This window comes from Oryctolagus cuniculus, chromosome 8, assembly GCF_964237555.1.
Source record: "Oryctolagus cuniculus chromosome 8, mOryCun1.1, whole genome shotgun sequence".
NCBI classification, from domain to species: domain Eukaryota; kingdom Metazoa; phylum Chordata; class Mammalia; order Lagomorpha; family Leporidae; genus Oryctolagus; species Oryctolagus cuniculus.
Genome location: NC_091439.1, coordinates 36495203 through 36513736, shown reverse-complemented (window position 1 = coordinate 36513736; position 18534 = coordinate 36495203). Strand labels below are relative to the sequence as shown.

Below are 18534 nucleotides of genomic sequence, written 5' to 3'. Positions count from 1 at the left end.
GAGCCCAAATGGGATGCTGGCACTGCAGGCCAGGGGCTTAACCCACTGCACCACAGTGCCAGTGCCTTAACGGAACTATTAACACGGTTTGAACTTAAGTTATCCCACTGGGTTTAAGAGCATCTTGAATTTATAATCCTTTTTATAACCCAAGTTGGTGTCTGCGTTTACCAGTCATCTTATTCTTTCTTTTAATTTTTACAATGATCTACTTTTTTATTTTATACTTTTGATATGTAAATGTTTTGCTTCCAAGGCTTGTTTCCTCATTCCATCACACAGAAATTCCCACTTTTTTCCTTGGCCCCTCGTACTGAAGCCATTTTTCTTTCTTTCTTTTTTTTTGATTTAATTTTATTTATTTATTTTTTATTTTTTGACAGGCAGAGTGGACAGTGAGAAAGAGAGAGACAGAGAGAAAGGTCTTCCTTTGCCATTGGTTCACCCTCCAATGGCCACCGCAGCCAGCGCACCGCACTGATCCGATGGCAGGAGCCAGGTGCTTCTCCTGGTCTCCCATGGGGTGCAGGGCCCAAGCACTTGGGCCATCCTCCACTGCACTCCCTGGCCACAGCAGAGAGCTGGCCTGGAAGAGGGGCAACCGGGACAGAATCTGGTGCCCCGACCAGGACTAGAACCTGGTGTGCCGGCGCCGCAAGGCGGAGGATTAGCCTAGTGAGCCGTGGCGCCGGCTGAAGCCATTTTTCAAATTTTTTACACCTCAAGCAATTAGGAAGTGACTATGTTTTAATGTACATATCATTTCAGTTTTGAAGTGTATGTTTTTTTGAAATTTATTTTGCCAGTTTGGGACTCCATGCTGGCAATCTCTCCTGATTTCCCCATTGTCTTAGGGGTGTTAGCATTCTCCTTTGTGTGCTCAATCTTCAACCAGTTTCTTTTTAGGAAGCTGCTTATTATTTCTTTTTTATCCTTGCATGGACTGATCTAATAGAGTAGCACCTAATTATATCTCCACTAGGTGGCAGAATGGAATAAGTCAGATCTGTAGACTTTTGACAGAAATCGTGTGTGTGTTTTGGAGAACTCTTCCTCCATCTTGTGGTGATACCTTATCAATTATTCTTGAATTGCTGGTGGTCATACCTGGCTCACCACCTTGTGCTGCCTTGCGAGGCATCACTGCAGTTGGGAGTAAATGAGCAAAATTATTTGGTTATTAGTAAAGAAATACAGTAATAGCAGTAAGATTTGTTTGTGGTTAAAGCTGAAAATGTTAGGAGAAAACGGCGACAAAGGAGGCGACCTCAGTTCTTGTCTCTTGTAGAATCTCTACGCGGAAAGGACGGTGAGCAGAGCAAGTTTAAGTCAGAAACCTCTTGCTGCAGCATCAGGAGCGGGCTCCGAGAGAGGAAGACCCAGAGAAACTTGTCCAAGTGGGGGTCTTTTAAGCACAATTCAGAGGAGCAGAATCACAGCCAGGGGTCAGGGACAAAGCCCATCAGAGGGCCAGGATCATAATCCTGTCTGGCCTGCTCTCACGATAGAACAAAAAAGCTATCATAGGTAATTTCACCTTTCTATTCTGCTAAAATTAGAAACTCAGATGGGTGGGGTCGCTACTTCCTTGCTGTTCTCCTTCATGATGAAACGAGAAACTTAGAGGGGAGAAATTGGTGTTTTGTCTTTGTAAAGGCAGCTTCTGGGTAGAAGCAAGCATCTTGTCCACTCTTAAAGGGACCTCCACTTCCCTCATCTCAGTGGGGACCCGACCTGACTCTCTTACTTAGCTCATCTACCTCCTCACAGAAATACCATTGCATTGGGGTTTTGCCCTTTCACTTAAAGGTTTGTGATTAACTCTCTTGAGATACAAACAAGACAAACGAGTTGTGAAATACATCTGCTTAAATGTCTGACTGTAAGCTGTGTAGTTAAATCATATAGCAAGTTAGCAATGGATCCTGCCTGATATTAATAAAGATGTATTTATTTAAATGGCAGAATTAGAGAGAGAGAGGGAGACAGAAAGAGAGAGAGAGATCACTTCCACAGCAGCAGGGGCGGGCCAGGCCAAAGCCAGAAGCTGGAACTCCATCTGGGTCTCCCACATGGGTACAGGGGCTGAGTACTTATTACCAGGGAGCTGGACTGGAAGTAGAGCAGCTGGGACTTGAACTGGTTCTCAATGGGATGCCAGCATCCCGGGAGGTGGCTTAATCCACTGCGCCACAATATCAACTCCTTTTAGGAGGAACTTGAAACGATGTTACTTCTGCAACCAGAACAAAATGTTAACATACAGCTTAGAAATTGGATGCCCAAGGTAGGATTTGAATTCAAGTAGTCTTTTGTTTTTTATTTTAATTTTAAAAAGAGATTTATTTATTTAAAAGAGATACAGGGAGAGGAGAGGAGAGAGAGAGAGAGAATGAATCTTCCATGGCAATGGTTGGGGCTAGGCCAAGCTAAAACCAAGAACCTGGAACTCCACCTGGGTCTCCCACATGGGTGTCAGGGACCCACAAGATGGACCATTTGCTGCTTTCCCAGGTGCATTAGCAGGCAGCTGGATGGGAAATGGAGCTGCCAGGACTCCGGTGGTGCTTATACGGGATGCTTCTGTTGCAGGCAGCAGCTTAACGTGCTGCAGCACAACGCCAGCCTCCTAAGCTCTATGTCTTAACCAAGTTGTTGTTTCAGAGTGTGAAGTATCAGAACACATGAACAGACTCTAACACTCAGCTACAGTGGTTCCTTATTATAAACCAGGGTTAGAGTCTTGTGGTAAAGATTACATTTTTGCATGATAGGCATCTTGTGCAATAATGAATGGTTTGTTGGAATACTTAAATACATAATTAAGTGCTAATATTTAGGTAAATCCTCTTTTCGGGGGAGGTCACGTTTAGGGGACAATATCATTCATGTGTTTAAATGTTTCCCCAAGTCAGATGAGGTAAAATGCAAACTAAACCAAACATTTGATTCAGAATCCACTTTGGAATTTTGCAATAGTTTAGGGTTATTATTGCCAACTGAATATACTAGACTGACTATTCAAATAATGGTGTTCTAGTATTTAAAAGGATTGAAGGAAATATCAGTATGCCATTAAGATAATTAACAGAGAATCACCTCTTTGTATTTTAAACAGGCTTTACTTTGTTGGCCAATTTTCTGGGTTCTTTATAATGGGCCTGTCATTCCTTTGGCCAATTAAGCAATGATTTTGTTAATAGAGTGGTTTCCAGTAGTGAATGGGAACTGTTATAGTATCAAAACAGGACCCAGCCTCTTGTCTGTCACCCTTACTCCAACGTGTCCTTGCTTGCCCTTTATCAAAAGGGATCCACTGACTTGAGGGAGTGACCCAGCTGGCCTTAGGAGGTTCTGATCCCTGGAGTCAAGGAGTCATTGCTCCTCCAGCAGATAAGAACCTTGAAGGCCAGTGTTGTCCTGGGGTGGTGTGTGTAGGGGAATTCCAGGTCTGGGCAGCATGGAACTGCCACCTGCACAGAACCCCCTGACCAACTGGAGCCCACCTGCCCACCTTACGTTCCCTAGACAGCATGGCATCACTGACCAATTAAAGGAAGGTCACTAACTCCACTGACCAAACAGGAACTTGAACACGAGCTGATCATTTACCTCTCAGCCCCAATTTTAAACTTTAAAAACCTTCACCCCTCACTCTTCAGAGAGCCTGGGAATTAAGCAATAGCTGCCCAGCTCCTTGCGCTGCACTTTACAATAAATACCTACTTTCTTCCACCACCCCGATGTCAGTGATTGGCTTTCTGAGCGTTGGGCAAGTGGACCTAGTTTGGAGGTTCTACAGCAATACCTCCAGTTAGTTGGAGGTATTGTTCAGCAACAATAATGTACTGCACACCCTTACTTAGGAAATTTTAAAGACCAGAATGTACTGTTTGTTTGTTGTTTTATGCTTATTTTTTCCAAATGGTATTCCAATTCTAAAAAAATCAAGCACCTTTCTGAAGGTATTTTGAGATACAGATTTCTGTTACAATGTGAACATGATCAAAGTTCTGTATGTTTAATAGTAAAATTTTCTTCTTTTCGTTTGAATGCCCTTAAGTATACTCTAAGGTGAGACTTTTTTATTTGTTTTTTAAAGATTGATTTATTTATTTGAAAGCAGAGTTACAGAATTGATGCATGGACATTGAGGGACAGGTTCTTTTGTGGAGTAAATCTAGTTTTTTCAGATTCTTACAGGATTTATGATACCAAATAAACTTAATAATTGCTGCTCTAGAGACAACTTAGCTTGTCTGTTAGAAATATAAATTGAATCCTGGTTCCTCTCACTAAGTTACAATCCTTTATCTATAAAACTGCACTTACTTCATTGTGTTGTGAAGAATAAATGTAAACCATTTAACGTGGTGCCTAGCATACAGTAAGCATGCAGTAGACATTAGCTATTATTAGGACTAAATACCAGACAAGCTGTCTCCAGATATTAAAATGTCTTTTTTTCCAGTAGACTATGGGTATACCTTTAAACACTCTTGTGAAATTAATATACTGGCCAGCGCCGCAGCTCAATAGGCTAATCCTCCACCTAGTGGCGCTGGCACCCTGGGTTCTAGTCCAGGTTGGGGCACCGAATTCTGTCCCGGTTGCCCCTCTTCCAGCCAGCTCTCTGCTGTGGCCAGGGAGTGCAGTGGAGGATGGCCCAAGTGCTTGGGCCCTGCACCCCATGGGAGACCAGGAGAAGCACTTGGCTCCTGCCATTGGAGGGTGAACCAACGTGGTGGCCATTGGAGGGTGAACCAACGGCAAATGAAGACCTTTCTCTCTCTCTCTCTCTCTCTCTCTCTCTCTCACTGTCCACTCTTCCTGTAAAAAATATATATATATATATATAGAAATTAATATACTTAAACCATTTTAAGTAATAACGTCTGTTTCCTGGTAATTGTTTTGTTGTCTGAGAGTGAGTTAGGAACACTTTTCTCTCCTTGTTTGGTTCGTTTGTCTCCATGTGAGAATTAGCAGGCTTTTGTAGGTGCTGTTTTTTCTACTGACTTGAGCAACTGACAGGATCACAATTTCCGGGCAGCACTCTCCAGTCAAATGTCTTAAATACCTTAGCGCCTCACTTTCAGTTCTTTTCCCTTATTCACTTAGCAGTTTTGCTCACTGTTTTCCCAGCATCACTACAATCTGTAATCTGTTACTTCTGCCTTCTCCTGGATCTCTGGTTCCTGAGCAGGATGTGAACACCTGCCTTTCGTGGCCCCCTTGGCTCAGGGACACTTAGCGACTCCTCTACACTGCTGTTCCTTCCAAGTTTGACTTCAGTCCTGCATTTCAGAACCCCTATTTCTGTTCACTTTTGAAAGTTTGCCCTGGGGGAAATTTTTAATAACTTTTATCTTAGAAAACAACTTTAATAACAAGTTATCTCCCATCAAGAGAAGCTATCCTTGGTGTTCTTTAAGTCATTTTTTTTTTTTTTTACAAGTAAGTTTGTGTCCGCTGTTTCTTCTACTTGTGTTGGGACCTGTCTCTACCAGATCTCCTAATGAGCAAGGTGGAAGTAGCAAGGAACATTGGCACCTGCCTGTCACTGAAGGCATTAAAGCGGGAATAGACAGGCCTCCGGCAGAGCCTGTAGAAGAGACAGGTGTCTTCTCAGACCACAGAATCACCATGATCTCCAGCCTCCTTCATTGTTCAGCAGTTAATAAACTGCACTTGCTTTGTTTGTTTTAAATTGCCATAAAGGCGTCTAGAAAACCTGGATGGAGGTTCTCAGAGTCTGTGTACTCTTTGGCTAGCAAAGGGAATTTTACTGTAAAGACTTCTTAAAGTTGAGGCAGGCATAGTGGCACAGTCGGTGAAGCTGCCACTTGAAGTGGCTATGTCTCCTATGGAAGTGCCCAGTGTGATTCCCAGCTACTCTGCTTCTGATCCAGCTTCCTGCTGATGCATCCTGGGGGACGGTAGGTGATGGCTCAAGTGCTTGGGTCCCTGACACCCATGTGGGAGACACAGTCTTGGCTCATAGCTTCAGCCTCGACCACCCTGTGGCTGTGGTGGGCATTTGGGAAGTGAACCAGAGGATAAAAGATATCTCTCTCTTTCTCACTCCTCCTTTCACATACATGAAAACAAATAAGCACTTTAAAATGACTTCTTAAGATTTATTTATCATATCAATACATTTTGACTTGGTTCATGAATAGACTGAATTGAATTAATACCATTATATTCGACTTACAGTATTTCAGCACAATTTCTTAGAGCCAATTTTTAATGACTATTCCTGAAACTTTGTATTTTCCCATTTCAGCTCTGTTATTTAAGTCACTAGTGCCTAAATTGCGCTAAACTGCTGTAGTAATAGCTCAAATAGTCATAAGGCTGTTTTCAGAATAAAAAAGAATATCAGGGAAGTTATTACCCAAGCAAAACTTTCTCATTAAACCTTCATATTTTACATCCTCCTGCTCAGCTATAAAGAAGAGGTCGGGAATCTTGTCTAGCTTAGTCACTGTTATATTCCCAACAAAGGAAGGAGTGAAGGAAGAAAGGAGGAGAGGGAGGAAGACATTGCCTGAAATCCTATCATCTGGGATAACTATCCCTAAACCCTGCTTGTATTCTATGTTGTTTTGACTGAGTCCTTAAACTATAGAAGATTAGTGTGTGCAAGGTATTTTAAACAGCATCACAAGTGATGAAGAGGTAAAATGTGTAAGAATCAAAGTCAAGTGGGGACTGATGAATACACAGCAGAATGTATCTGGAAATGCGGTGGTTAGCATCCAGGGAATGGAGCTGCATAGGAGTTTAGACTCTGGTTGTTGCCAAACACATTTGATACTTGCTTGGTTTTTTAACCTTTTCCACAATAGATTCAAGGATGATAATCCCATTAACTTCTTTTGTTATCTTTGGGAAATCTTTGGTCCAGAACAAAGCTGTTTTTTGCTGTTGGTATTATGCAGAGAAGTCCTTTTAAATGAACCAGAGGATATAGTCTAGTGTAATGGTCAAAGGAGGGCATCAACATCTCACTCACACTTTTAGAAACTCCTTCGGGTTGTCATGGCATTATGATATAGTGCAGTGGTACTCAAACTAGAGGCCCACCCAGCAGTACATAAATACTTTTGAGGCAATTTCATAGACATAGAGAGGTGGAGACAAAGAGAGTCCTGTCCATGGGTTCACTCCCCGAATGCCCACAGTTGCCCAAACTGGGCCAGGCTGAAGCTGGTAGGGATCTCAATCCAGGTCTCCCGTGTGGATGGTAGGGATCCAGTCATTTGCTGCTTCGCAGGTTCTGCATTAGCATGGTGCTAGAATCAGAGGCCAGACCTGGGAGTTGAATGCAGGTACTCCGGTATGGGATGTGAGCATCTTTTTTTTAAAAGGTAGAGTCATAGAGAGAGGGAGAGACAGAGAAGTCCTCCATCAGATGATTCACTCCTCAAATGGCTGCAATGACCAGGGCTCGGCCAGGCCGAAGCCAGGAGTCAGAAGCTTCCTCCAGGTCTCCCACATGAGTGCAGGGTCCTAAGCACCCAGGCCATCCTCCACTGCTTTGTCTTCCACTGCTTTCCCAGACTGTTTAACAGGTAGCTGGATTGGAAGTGGAGCAGCCGGGAATCGAACCGGTGCCCATATGGGATGCCAGCACTACAGGCAGAGGCTTAACCTGCTCTGCCACAGCGCCAGCCCCTGGATTTGGGCATCTTAATCGGTAGGCCAAACACCTGTCACATAGACCATTTTAAAGCAATCAATCTCCAGATCTTCAACTTCCATAAATACTGTTTCTTGAAATTGATTTATCTGATAATGTGCTCAAGTTTGTAATAGTCTTTTCTCCCCTTTATAAAAGAAAGGCCCACCCCAAATACTGCTCTAGATGTGTCAAGCTGTCATGGGCCATGCAATGGCAAAAATGGGTCGTTGAGCTATTGTAAACTCCTAAGTCTTGCTGAATTTTAATTCTCTTCTTTACAGACATTTCTGTTAAGTGTAAAATCTTTTGTACTTGTGGCTGTTGTTCAGTGTGCTTTTCAGTGAGGGAGTTAGAATACGTTTTTATCAAATCATGGAAGATATGTTTTGTAATTACTGAGTCTGCGTTTGATCTTATAAAATGTTTAAACTTTTTACTACTACTTACAAAATATTATTTTTTAAATACCTATCAGATTTTTTTTGCATACTAAAATGTTTTCAGATTTCTTTTAAAAGTTGAATCATGATGCTTCTAAAGGCATGAATTCCTAGTAAATTTGTGACCAAGGTTATCAAGCTGTTGACCCATCCATTTCTAGAATGCTGGACTACATTCCTGTCCTCTAGCTGTATCGGGTTTGCAGCTATCCTCGGTTCTAGGCATTAGAAGGCAGAGCAGCTGAGGGGCTGCACCTCCAGACCCGGCCATGGGCCATGCCCCTGCTCATTCTTCCCTTCTGCAGCTGTATGGGAGCACAAGGTGAAAACAACAGCTCTGAGAGGGGAGGAACCGGGGTCCCTGAAGCACCACTTCGTCCCTGTTGAGACCCTTCATTATCAATAAATCATCTCTAATTACAGTAGGCCGTCAAAATTTTGGAGCTTATCTATTACAGTAGCCAATATTATCTTAATAATTAATAAAATTTTACTTATGTTTAATAATTTCTAAATGTGTATGTATTTCTGTGGTCTTTATGAATTACGTGTTAATACTTATAGTAACTCATCAATAAGAAAAAATCAATTAGAATCATATATGGTCAGAGGAAAATAAAAATTTTAAATTATATACTTATTAAAAAAGAAACAAAAAATTTAAAAAAGAAAGAAAAAACAAATTATACATTTATTTTTGTTATAAGTACATATCTGGTGATCAGTAAGAATTTTTTTTTTTTGACAGGCAGAGTGGATAGTGAGAGAGAGAGACAGAGAGAAAGGTCTTCCTTTTGCTGTTGGTTCACCCTCCAATGGCCGCCACAGCTAGAGCGCTGCGGCCGGCGCACCGCGCTGATCTGAAGGCAGGAGCCAGGTGCTTCTCCTGGTCTCCCATGGGGTGCAGGGCCCAAACACTTGAGCCATCCTCCACTGCACTCCCGGGCCACAGCAGAGAGCTGGCCTGGAAGAGGGGCAACCAGGACTAGAACCCGGTGTGCCGGCGCCGCTAGGTGGAGGATTAGCCTATTGAGCCGTGGTGCCGGCCTAGAATTTTCAAGCATAAAAATTTATTGGGATAAAAACCTGGAGGGCAGGTGTTATGATGCAGTGGGTTAATCCACCACTTACAATACCCACATCCCACAATGGAATGCCTGTTCAAGTTCCAGCTACTCCACCTGCAATCCATCTTCTTGCTAATGCATTCAGGGAGTTAATGGAGGATGCTCAAATGCCTGGGGCCCTTGCCACCCACATGGGAGACCCGGATGGAATTCCAGGCTCCTGACTTCAGCCTGGCCCTGTCCTGGCCTGTTGTGGTACTTTGGGGAGTGAACCAGCAGATGGAAACTGTCTGTCTCTCTCTTGCTCTTGCTCTCTTTCTCTGCCTTTCAAGTAAAAGGAAATAAACATTAAAAATCTGGAGAAAATGGATTGAAAATAAAAACTTCAGGGAAAAAAAGGCAAGATAAGCATTCTAAGTATTAAAGAAGAGTTTTCTCATTAAAAAAGGATCTTAATGTTAGATTTGGATTTCATGGGATTCATTTAGAAAGTAATATTTACATTTAAAATTTTTAGTTTTAAATGTCAGTACTTTTTACAATGTTGGAAATTACGGCCTTTGCAACTACTTAAAATGTTGAGAAGATTTATATATTAACTTAAAAGTTTGTAAGGGATACATAGTTGATGAAAATGGTTTTAGGAGGTTTTCAAGAAAAAAAATTTGCAGGCTGATGAGAGTGTAGAGGCTGTATTGGTCCAGGCTCCATATTCCAGCTCTGTTGAATGACCACACATATTAGTTTAAACCATTGGCCCTTGTTCTTTTCCAATATTTATTTACTTTTTATTTGAATATTTTTAAGGATTTATTTATTTGGAAGAGTTAGAGAGAGGGAGGGACACAGAGAAAGAAAGAGCCTGCTGGTTCTCTCTCAGATGACTGCAAATGTCAGGGTTGGGCTAGGCTGAAGCCAAAAGCTAGGAGCTTCATCTGGGTCTCCCACATGGTGCTTTCCCAGACACATCAGCAGGGAGCTGGATGGGAAGTGGAAAGGCCAGAACTTGAACCATTGCCCATATGGGATGCCTGCGTTGCACGTGGTGGGTTTACAGCTATGCCACAACACCGGCCTCTTCTCCAATATTTAAATGAAAATACAGGTAAAGTGCTAACTAACTGGCACTAACCTGCTCTTGCAATTAAAAATCTTTGTATTTTTGAGGAGGAGAATCAGCTACCCAGGTGCAAATTAATTCATCAGCTTCCTTATTTCTGAGAGTGAATGAAAAATTAGGTACAGATGGGAAGAAACTTTATTTGGGAACACAGAGATAATTTTAGAACATGTAGCACAAGCCAAGGAAAGCTCTGTTACATGGCAAAACCACACTGGAAGGGACCCTATTTTCAGGGACACCAGGAAGGATGGTGAGGAGTATGTACAGGAAAAGAGAAAACAGCATGCATTTGCTTTAACTTGCCTTGGTTCCAGTCTACCATGCAATTAAAATAGCTTTCAAATTTTAAAGTTACTCAAAAGATTGCCTTTGAGTTGAGGTAATTATCTTATATGCACCATAAATAGCATGAACTTTATGAATCTCCTCCCTTGCGTTCTACATCACTCTTATTTTAGGTGCGTCCAGAGCAATACCAGAGACTTAAGTAGGTCAATTGCCACCTGTGTTTGTTCCCTTTTTAATTCTTTGAAATTCCTGAGAGAATCCAAGACATTAAGTGTGCAATTTCTTTACCTAATACTCCTGATTACAGTGTGTACCTATGGAGACAGCAGGTGAATGCTAGCAGCTATGACTGGAACAGAAGTTACATAAAGCTGTGGAACTGAAGAAGTCCATGTGTGGCAAACAGTGAAGACGGCTTCAAACAATACTTGCTTACCTGCTTTGCCTGACCTATCACTTCATTGGCCACCTTAAAATTCAGATTTGCTAATAGAGTTCTTATACTTAGGAAGAGATCAGAAAAAGCCACTCATATTTTTATTTTTTAAAAGATTTATTTATTTCAAAGGCAGAGTTACAGAGAGGCAGAGAGAGAGAGAGGTCTTCCATCCGCTGGTTCACTGCTCAGATGGCAACAATGACCAGAGCTGTGCCCATCCAAAGCCAGGAGCCAGGAGCTTCTTCTGGGTCTCCTACGCAGGTGCAGCGGCCCAAGGATTTGAGCCATCTTCTACTGCTGTCCCAGGCCATAGCAGAGAGCTGGATTGGAAGTGGAGCAGCCAGGACTCAAACTAGTGCCCACATAAGATGCTGGCACTGCAAGTGGTGGCTTTACCCACTACACCACAGCGCCGGCCCTGAGAATCATTTTAAAAAACAATTGCGGGGCCGGTGCTGTGGCACAGTGGGTTAATGCCCTGGCCTGAAGTACCAGCATCACATATGGGCGCCGGTTCAAGACCTGGCTGCTCCTCTTCTGATCTAGCTCTCTGCTATGGCCTGGGAAAGCAGAAGATGGCCCAAGTCCTTGGGCCCCTGCACCCACGTGGGAGACCAGGAAGAAGCTCCTGGCTCCTGGCTTTGGATCGGCACAGCTCTGGCCCTTGCGGCCAATTGGGGAGTGAACCATCGGATGGAAGACCCCCCCCCCCCCCCGCCTCTCCTCTCTCTGTGTAAATAAATAAATAAATAAATAAATCCTTAAAAATTGCAGTGTTGGTGGGTTATAAAATTAGTACAAAACCTCCATGTTTGGAAATTTAGTATTAACTTCAAAATATCTGGTGTATTTACCAATTTGATCTAGCTATTCCACTTCCAGAAATTTACCCCACAAGTACGAGCTTTGCTCAATTGTGTGAAGATGTACACACTAGCATAGCCATTATTGGGAGTAGCACAAAATTAGCAACAACTTGAGCACCCATCAGTAAGAGACTGGTTAATTATTATAGTGTGGCTATATAACGGAATTCTATGAAGTATGATAAGAGTTGATAGGGACTAATGTAATATTCTGTTAGAATAGTAAGATAAGGAATAATCTGTAAGATATGTTAAATGAAAAGAAGCAAGGCACACCATTATGATTTTAATTCTACCTTTTTTTTAATAAATGCACATTTATACATGAATAGAATTTCCCTAAGGATTATAAATAAGAAAGTAATAATGACTTCCCAAGGGGAGAGGAACTGTCTGAGGTGTTTCATGAGGAGTCTCTTTACCCTACTTCCTTTAGAATTGTGTGCTGTATTTTCCAAAAGAAATAATGTTCTCAAAGTTCCTGCACTTCACAGGGCTGAGAAGCTAAGATGTATTGCATTGGCTGCTCTTAACATTCTAGCTATCATTTAGAAGGCAAGGGGTGAGTTAAAGGGTCTGACGGCAGTTGTAAGGACAAATAGTACAGCAGCTCAAATATGAGTATGTGCCTTCTAGACTCCTAGGCGTTGGGATTTTAAGCAAAAGGTAAGAAGGTATATACCCCTTCCCAGTCCACATCAACTCATGCCTGTAAATCAGACAAAAGGGAGCGGAACACACGTCACCACCAGCACTGTTGACCTCTGGGTTTAACACCCACCCCGGTGCTCAGAGAGGGAAACTTGGCTTCCAGACAGCTGGGAGAAGGTTTTCCCATAGAAACTCCTGACGCTTTCTCATTTCCACTTTCTCATTTCCATTCTGCCGACTCAGCAGGCCCTCTGGAGAAGGGAAGACTGGTTTCTCCCGTGCAGCCCTGGCGTTGCAGCTGATCGCTCGTGCCAGCCGCCCCCTCACGGGTCCTCCCGGCCTGTCCTGTTCCTGCTCATCACACTGGTTTGATTCTGCCCCGTGCCTACCTGGCACAGCTGCCGGTCTTTCGCAGTGAGAATGGTCATGGTTCCCTTTTGTCTACAGTTGGCTCCCCAGGACCGGATCCAGCCCAGCAGCCGTGGTTCCAGCTACAATCACTTCTGCTCCTCTGGGGCTTAGAGAACTAGAACTCTGACCTGGCCCCTGGCCCCAGCACGTGCTGCCTGTCCCGTCACAATTTTCTTCATGGATCTAGGCTCGACTCCTTTGCTTTTCATCCCTAAAATGATGAATTAAGGACAACTTTTTTTTTTTTTTTTTTTTTTGACAGGCAGAGTTAGACAGTGAGAGAGAGAGAGACAAAGGTCTTCCTTCCATTGGTTCACTTCCCTAATGGCCGCTATGGCAGGCACGCTGTGCCGATCTGAAGCCAGGAGCCAGGTGCTTCCTCCTATCTCCCATGTGGGTGCAGGGCTCAAGGACCCAGGCCATCCTCCACTGCCCTCCTGGGCCACAGCAGAGAGCTGGACTGGAAGAGGAGCAACCGGGACTAGAACCTGGAGTGCCGGCGCCGCAGGCGGGGGATTAGCCTAGTGAGCCGCGGCGCTGGCCCTGTTATGGTTTTTTATAAAGAGATCGTGTGGGCTGCAATTCCCACGATTTCTACCTGGACAACTGAGTTCCCTAACTTCCAACTCATGATAAAATCCCAAGAATATAGGAAACGAGATGTGCTGAAGGGCCAGGATCCCATGTCCCGGGCTCTGGTACTTAGTGTGGAAGGAGGGAAATGTAGCCTCTCCCTGCCCTCATCTCCTGTCCTCTGGGATACTACGGCAATTGTTTGTCCATAAGCTCTTGGAGGCAGCCGAGAATTAAGTTGCTTATTAATTCATTTAGTCTTGACCTACATATGGTTGAATAATCACAGGGCCATCTGTCCTCCTTAATTAACATGCAGAGATGAAGAGATTTCTTTCCACCTTCTGTGGGTTGCCTGTGAATCCTATCAAGAGGGCCCCCAAACAACTTGCTGCCGGAGCTCTAGCAATTGCTCCGCAAGGAACCCAGCAGCTAACGGGGAGGGCTTTTGTTGTTTTCGCTTATTTTGTCTTTTTTAAAAAGGCCTCCTGTCGTGACCCGCCCTTGCTGTTTCACCAGCCAAAGGCGGTCTCATAAATGAATCAGCTCTGCTGTATTTCCTTGCAGATTCCGGAGACGGAATGCGAGATTGCCCCAGATGTCTGAGAGTCGCGTCTCCCACAGGTTTCCGCGCTTCTCACGGGGCCCTCACGCTTGGCCGTGTGAAGTAGATGGAGTACAGCGGTACATCCTGAGTACTGCTTCTTGGTTGTTGATGTGAAGTGTGATGGACTGACTGAGACGCTGTCAGCTGAAGCCAGGCAAACCCTTAGTGGTAAACCTTGGAATTTCTGTGAACATAGACTGCCAGACAATGTTATTACGGACCTGGCCAGAGTGCCTCGTGGCTGTGGTGACAGATGATCAGCAGTCATGCGAATGGTGACAGCTTCCATTCAGAGTGCCTCCCAGGACTCTAAGTGCTCTGTGTCACTTGAGCCTCAGCATGTCCCTGTGAGTTAGGCAGGGGAGGTACTATAATCCCCATTTCATGGATCAGTGACAATAATACAATGAATAAGCCCAGCCTCACAGAGGTAAGAGACTGAGGCCCGCTACCCTAAGTGTAGAGTTGGGGCTGGAACTCTGATTGTGGCCTCTTTATGCAGCTCTCTTTCCCATATATTCCCTGATGGAGTTGTCATACACCCCTTAACTGCAGTACCATACACCACATCCGTTTGTCTGTAATGTGACCGCAAGTTGCTTTATACCTGTCGGAGGCAGGGTGAGCCAATCTGCCCAAATGACATTGGCTAGGATCTAGCCAGAGGCAGAGAAGGCAGAAAAAGTGTAAGTTTTGAGTTTCCCCCCCTTTTTCTTGAGTGTGATCACTTAGACATACCTAAGTCTACCTGTGTAAAAATGATGATTGCCAGAGCGATCTTGAAAGCAAATCTTGCACACGGGTGAAAGACTCATGTCCCAATTTCAAAACGTGCACAAAGCTACAGCAATGAAAACAGAGTGCTGCTGTCATACAGACACACATAGAACCATGGGATAGGATCATCCAGAAATAAGCTCTCATGTATACAAGGGAACTTCAAAAAGTACATGGAAAATTCAATTAAAAGATGCAAAAGTTTTTTGATGGAAAAAATTTTGAAATTCATGCATAGTTCTTTCATAATTCACATTTCCCATGAACTTTTGCAGCATTCCTGGCATAGTCAGTTTTTGACCAAAGCACTAAGACCTTTCAATGGGGAAAGGACCATCTTTTCAATACTGGGGCTGAGAAAACTGGGTATCCTTATGCAAAATAAGTAAGGCAGATTCTTTTTTTTAATATTTTAAATATTTATTTGAGAGAGAGAGAGTTACAGACAAAGGGAGAGACAGAGAGAAAGGTCTTCCTTCCGTTGGTTCACTCCCCAAATGGCCACAACGGCCAGAGCTGCACCCATGCAAAGCCAGGAGCCAGGTGCTTCTTCCCGGTCTCTCATGTGGGTACAGGGGCACAAGCACTGGGGCCATCTTCTACTGCTTTCCCAGGCCGTAGTAGAGCTGGATTGGAAGAGGAGCAGCCGAGACTAGAACTGGAGCCCATGTGGGATGCTGGCGCTGCAGATGGAGGATTAACCTACTGCGCCATGGCACTGGCCCCAACGCAGATTCTTACCTCATTTGACACACAAAACATTAAATCAAAGTGGATTAAAACCCAAAACTTAAGAGCTAAAACTATAAAGCCCTTAGATTTGACACCAAATAACTGAGACAACAGACAAAAATAGATAAGTGAACTTCATCAAAATTAGGAACTTTTGTTCATTAAAGCACACTTATGAATAGAACAAAAAAAAGGGGGAATATTTAAAAAAATCATATTTGATAAGGGATTAATAAATCACAATATATAAAGAGCTGTAACTCAAAAAGGCAACAAAAACCCAACCTGAATAAGGGCAAAGAATTTGAATAGACATTTATCCAAAGATACACAAATGGTCAATAAACACAAGAAAAGATGCTGAACATTGTTTGTCATTAGGGAAATGTGAATTAAAACCACAATGAGGGGCCAGTACTGTGGCCCAGGTTAAGCCACAGCCTGAAGTGCCAGAATCCTATATGAGCACAGGTTCTAGTCCTGGCTGTTCCACTTCCGATCCAGCTCCCTGCTAATGCACCTGGGAAAGCAGCAAAAGATGACCCAAGTCTTTGGGCCCCTGGACCCACATGGGAGACTCACAAGAAGATCCTGGCTCCTGGTTTCTGCCTGGCCCAGCCTAGGTCGTTGCGGCCATTTGGGGAAGAGCGCTCTCTCTCTTTCTCTCTCTCTCTCTCTCTCTCTAACTTTGCTTTCAAATCAATAAATCAATCTTTTAAAAAAATTACAAGTTTGCACCCACTTGAATGGCTATTATGAAATAAAACAACAAAAATAATAGCAAATGGTGAGGATGTGAAGAAATCAGAGACGTCATGGGTTGCTGGTGGAAATGTGAATGGTGTTATTGCTGTGGAAAACCGTTTGTCAATTCCTCAAAACGTTAACATAGAATTTATTTCTAATTTAGAAGTATTTGCAGCTTCACTCCTAAGAATGTATTCAAAAAATTGAAGACAGGAACTTGAACACATATCTGTACACTAAAATTCATGGCAGCATTATCACACTAGCCAAAAGGTGTGTGTCCATCGACAGATGACACCAAACAAAATATGGTACATCCATAAAATGGAATATTATTCAGCCATAAAAAGGAATAGCATTCTGAAAGATGATTCAACAGAGATGAGCCCTGAAAACATACTTGTTGAAATGAGCAAGCCATGAAAGGAATATTCTGTGATTTTTAGAATAGGCAAATTTAAAGACAGAAAATAGTATACTAAATCTTACCAGGGGCTAAGGTGAGGAGAAGAAACGGAATTACTGCTTAGTAGGTATAGTGTGTCTCTTAGGGATGACAGAAAAGTTTTGGAAACAGATAGTAGTGATAATTGCATAATATTGCAAATATATTTAATACCACTGAATTGTACGCTTAAAAAGGGTCAAAAATTTAAAAAAAAAAAAGGATCAAAATGAAAAGTCCTGGGGGCTGGTGTTATGGTGCAGCAGGTGAAGCTGCCTGCTTGCCGTGCCGGCATCCCACACTGGAGCAACAGTTTGAGTCCTGGCTGAAGAGCTTCCAAATCCCGCTCCATGCTAAAGTGCCTGTGAAAGCAGTGGATGATGGTCCAAGTCCTTGAGCCCCTATCACCCATGTGGGAGACCTAGATGGAGTGCCAGGCTCCAGACATCAGTTTGGCCTAGGCCTAGCTATTGAGGGCATTTGGAGAATGAACCAGCAAATTGGAGATTTTCTCTCTCCCTCCCTCCCACCCTCCCTCCTTCTCTCTCTCTCTCTCCTCTGTTTACTTCTCTCTCTGTGACTCAGCCTTTCTAATAAATAAATCTTTTTTTAAAATTATAACTCATATTTTAACATTATAAGAAAGATTTGGACATAGTGGTTTTTTTTTTTTTTTATTTGTTTGAGAGGTAGAGTTACAGACAGAGAGAGGGAGAGACAGAGAGAAAGGTCTTTCATCTGCAGGTTCACTCCCCAAATGGCTGCAGCAGCCAGAGCTGAGCTGATCTGAAGCCAGAAGCCAGGAGCTTCTTCCGGGTCTCTGGCTTGGGTGCAGGGGCCCAAGCACTTGGGCTGTCTTCTACTGCTTTCACAGGCCATAGCAGAGGGCTGGATTGGAAGAAGAACAGCTGGGACACAAACCAGCACCCATAAGACTGCCAGTGCCACAGGTGGAGGCTCAGCCTACTATACCACCTGGAAGTAGCTTTCCTGCTGGCTCCTGGAAATAGCTTTTAAAACAAGACAGAGTATGAAGATTGACAGCTGGTACAGCAGTCAAGTTGCCACTTTGAACCCCATGTCCCATATCAGTGTCCTGGTTCAAGTCTTGACTCCTTTTCTTCTGATCCAGTTTCCTGTTAACGTGCACCTGGGAGGCAGTGGTGATTGTTCACGAACTTGTGTCCTCATCACCCATGTGGGAGACCCGGATGGAGTTCCAGGCTCCTCCTGCTTCATCCTGGCCCATCCCTGGCTGTTATGGGCATTTGGGGAGTGAATCAACAGATGAAAAGTCTCTATCTGTCTCCCTCTCCCTGTTTTTCTGCCTTTCAAATAAAATGAAAATAAAGCCAGTTTTAAAAAAAAACCTGACAGGGGTCTGTGCTGTAGTGTAGCAGGTAAAGCTGCCGCCTGCAGTGCCAGCATCCCATATGGGTGCTGTTTCATGTCTCGGCTGCTGCACTTCTGATCCAGCTCTCTGCTGTGGCCCGGAAGTGCAGTGGAGGATGGCCAAAGTGCTTTGGCCCTGCACCCGCGTGGGAGACCTGGAGGAAGCTCCTGGCTTCTGGCTTCAGATTGGCACAGCTCTGGCTGTTGTGATCAAGTGGGAAGTGAACCAATGGATGGAAGACCTCTCTCTCTCTCTCTAACTCTGCCTTTCAAATAAATAAAAAAT

At 43.6% G+C, this 18534-nt stretch overlaps 1 protein-coding gene across 3 annotated transcripts in view; it reads left to right on the top strand.

Moving 5' to 3' along the window:
- Positions 1–18534, top strand: part of LARP1B (La ribonucleoprotein 1B) — a 197953-nt gene that overhangs the window by 166381 nt on the left and 13038 nt on the right. The window contains exon 20 of one of the 3 annotated variants that reach the window (XR_011378247.1): positions 1289–8261. The exons of the other annotated variants lie outside the window; for them this stretch is intronic. The gene's annotated coding sequence lies outside the window, so the exon portion shown is untranslated. Of the gene's footprint in view, positions 1–1288; positions 8262–18534 lie in introns of those variants that run through there. 3 annotated transcript variants of the gene reach the window in all.